A 4421-nucleotide genomic window follows, 5' to 3' on the forward strand; every position below is an offset into this window, starting at 1 on the left:
TCCAAATTTAAATGAATATTTCCTTGATACGATTTCATTCTATTTCTTTCTTGGTTATTTTTTATGAAGAAGGAGATCATGGGGCTTGAGACATTTTACATTGGCACAGCTGTTCAGGGTCTCCTTGCAGACAAAATCCCTGAGGCCTGATGGCAGGTCACAACCAGTTTCCTTTAGAGTGATACATCCTTACAGAAGACAGGGAGACTTGACAGTCTTACAGACACTTAAAGTGTGAAGATGAATAAAAGATACATCACTCCTAATGAGTATATATAAAAAAGCTATCAGTTCATGTAAGCAATATTCTAAAAACATACAGTACCATATCAATGCTAAAGGGTGTTGGGTACAAAAAAAGAGTTGGCAGATGGATAATTTTTGATAGTCAGGTCTATGTGAATATAAAATCCAAGCTGAGGAGTATATTAGACCTCACTCGCTGCCCTGCTTTGAAAATTATATTTGGAAGTTTTGTATTCTTTCTATTTGACTTCTCTCAAGTCCTACATTATTAATCAGCAGGGAGAGTAAATGATAGCCTAGGTGCTATGTGTAATGAAAGTGGTGATAAGCAGAAAATTCTAGACAAAACATCTTACTCACTGGCTATTGATTTACCTGAAATTCTACCATTACAGTTTCTTATTTGGGGAATGTTCTACAACTCAGACACTCTGGGAAATGGTTTCTTCAGATTACACTAGTGAGGATTTACAGCCATTTGTGGTCCCAGGACATTAAGTATTTGGGGTAAGCCTGAAGCCAAGTGAAAGAGCAGAACACAGAAAGAAAGAGTCATAAGTCACAAAATTTTGGGTTTCAGGTCAAGATCGTAGAGTAGGAAATTGCTCTGCATGCTTTCTCTCATGACCATATCAAGATTACAACTAAACTATAAAACAACCATCATTAAGAATCACTAGAAGTCTAGCTGAACAGAAACTCTACAACTAATGACATACTGAAGAAACCATCACAAGACTGGTAGGAAGGATGGAGATGCAGAACAGGCTGGTCCCACACCCGAGCGTGGCAGTTAAAAATTGGGAGGGATATCTCAGCTGCAGAGGTCCCCCCAAGGGAGCTAGAGGTCCCAGGCCAACACCAGATTCCCCAGTGCTGGAAAGAGAAATCCCCACAGAGTTTCAGTGCTGGGAAGAAAAGTCTCTACAACTCCTAGCTGTGAAAACTAGTGGAGATTGTGGCTGAGACGTAAGTCTATTGGAGACCCAGGTGTTCCTCTTAAAGGGTTCACACATAGACTCACTTAGAGATGGGCTTACTCACTCTGAGCTCTAGTTCTGGGAAAGTAGCTTGAAAGGTGCCAGGGACATATGGGGGATAACTGAATTGTCTGGCTTCAGGGCAAGGACTAGAGGGGCAACTCTCTTCCAGAGAGAAGAGCTGGCAGAATCCATGATTCCTTTGTTAAGCTCTCCCTCAACCCAGTGTGCAGATGCAAGCAGGTACCATATCTGAGTCTCTATTAACCTGATTAACACTGGTAGCCAAATCCTGCTGATTCTTTGAGACACCCCCGCCTAACCCAATTTGACGGCCCACCCAAGCTGCTTCCAATGAATTTTCCATACAAATGGCCTATCTTGGCTCATGCTGTGGACTTTCCTAAAGTCTCTCAAAGACTCACAAACCCTAAATAAGCAGCATTTGGCCTCAGGGTGCCCTGTGCTTCTTGCAGAGCGGCCTCAAGCTCGGCACTAGCTGCAGCCAGCCTCAGTTCACAGCTTGGCCTATTGAAGTAACTGCAAACTCAGTGTGAGTGGTAGCCAGTTGTTGATTGTTTGGTAGCTTGTGCCAAGTGGTCCCAGGAAAGACACCGTCTGTGGCTTACCTTAGCCTGTGGCGGGACTCCTTCTGGAAGTACCATCTGAGGATGACACACCCAAAGGGGACCTGGGCCAGCACCAAAACCTTGCTAAAGTGAATTCTGCTCCATAGAGTCAGCCACTGCACAACAGGTCCTCCACTATAGTTACAAACAAGTCCTCACAACTAAGTAGCCTGAGGGTCAGTCTCTCCCATTGACATGCAAACAACAATCAAGGCACAACTACAACAGGAGAGCACACAGAACCCACACGAGGGACCCATCTGGAGTACTCAGCTCAGGTTACCAGGGAGACTGTGCCACTGGACCCCATAAGGCCACTCTACTAAGACTGAGAGACAGAGGAGTCCTACCTAACAAATAAGAATAAACAGAGAGACAGCCAAAATGAGAAGACAAAGAAACATGTCCCAAATGAAAGAACAGAGCAAAGCTCTAGAAAACGAACTAAACAAAATGGAGACGAACAATCTACCAGATGCAGAGTTCAAAACACTGGTTAATAAGGATGCTCAATGAACTTAAGAGAAGATAACTCAGTGAGAACTTTAACAAAGAGATTAAAAACATGAAAATGGAGATAGAAAACATAGAACCAGTCAGAAATAAAGAATATCTTAGGAGAAATCAAGAATAGATTAGATAAAGCAGGAGATCAAATCAGAGATTTAGAAGATAAGGTAGCAGAAAACATTCAATCAGAACAGCAACAAGAAAAAGAATCCAAAAAGATAAGTATAGTTTAAGGGGCCTCTAAATCAACATCAAGTGATCCAACATTCACATTATAGGGATACCAGAAGGAGAAGAGAGAGAGAGATCGAGAAATTGAAAACCTATTTGAAGAAATAATAACAGAATCTTTCTTAACCTGGTGAAGGAAATAGATATACAATTCCAAGAAGTACAGAGAATTCCAAACAAGATGAACTCCAAAAGGTCCATAGCAACACACATCATAATTAAAATGCCAAAGTTTAAAGACGCAGTCTCTTAAAAGCAGTAGAGAAAAACAGTTAGTTACTTATAAGGAAGCTCCCATAAGATTATCGCTGTTTTTTTTTTCACAGAAACTTTACAGAACAGTAAAGATTGGCACAACATATAAAAAGTGATGAAAAGCAAGAACCTACAACCAAGATTACTCTACCCAGCAAGGCTATCATTTAGAATCAGTAAGATAAAGAGCTTCCCAGACAAGAAAAAACTAAAGGAATTCATCACTACCAAGCCAGTATTACAGGAAATGTTGGAGGAACTTCTTTAAGAAGAAAAAAGATAAAAAGATAAAAAATATGAAAAATAAAATGGCAATAACTACATATCTATTACCAAGTACTTTAAATGTAAATGGGTTAGGTGCTCCAATTAAAAGATAGGGTGGCTGAATGGATAAGAAAACAAGACTCTTAAATATGCTCACTACAAGAGACTCATTTCAGATTGAAGGACACAAATAGACCAAAACTAAAGGGATGGAAAAAGATGTTTCATGAAAATGGAAACAAACAAAAAAGATGGAGTAGCAGACAAAATAGACTTTTTAAAAAAGGCTATAATAAGGTACAAAGAAGGACTCGATTATCCCAGTTCTAAATATGTATCCAAAGAAATCCAAAACATTACTTTGAAGGGACATGAGAATTAATATGTTCATTTCAACATTATTTACATTAGTCAAGACATGGAGGCTACCTGGGAGTCCATCCACGGATAATTTGATAAAGAAGTGTGTGTGTGTGTGTGTGTGTGTGTGTGTGTGTGTGTGTGTTAGAATATATACATATTAGAATACATATATATATTAGAATAGAATATTACTCAGCCATTAAAAAGTAATGAAAACTTGCCATCTGCAACAATATGCATTGGCCTAAAAGATAATGTGCTGAGTGGAGTATGTGAGACAGAGAAAGGCAAATATCATATAATTTCATGTACATGTGAAATGTAAAGAACAAAATAAACAGACAAAACAGAAACAAACTCATAGAGGTGGAGAGCATTTTAATGGTTGCCAGATGGGAGAGGGATTGCCAGCTGGGTGAAAAAGGGAAAGGAATTAAGAAGTACAAATTGGTAGTTACAAACTAGTCATGGAGATGTAAAGTTTAGCATAAGGAATATAGTCAATAATATTGTAATAGCTATGTATGGTGTTGGAGGGGTACTAGATTTATCGGGTGATCACTTTGTAAGTTATATAAATGTCTGATCAGTATGTTGTATACCTGAAATTAATATAATATTGTATGCCAACTGTAATTTAAAAATAAAAAAAAATATTAAAAATTTTAAAAATAATTAAGTAATATATCAATAGAAATGCATCTCCATATTCTGGAATAAAATAAAAACAAAATAAAATAAAAACAAGTCACAAAATTTTTATATTGTCTATTTTACATTCTCATAGACACATTTAAGGACATTCATCCAGTTTTTATCTGGAACATGAATCTGCTTCAGAACATCCCCACAAACTGTTCATCAAATTACTACTTGAATGCCTCCAGTGATAGGGAGCTCCCTTTTTAATGAACTTCACTGTATTGTTAGGAAATTGTAA

The sequence above is a fragment of the Pteropus alecto genome, unplaced genomic scaffold, assembly GCF_000325575.1.
Source record: "Pteropus alecto unplaced genomic scaffold, ASM32557v1 scaffold112, whole genome shotgun sequence".
NCBI lineage: Eukaryota > Metazoa > Chordata > Mammalia > Chiroptera > Pteropodidae > Pteropus > Pteropus alecto.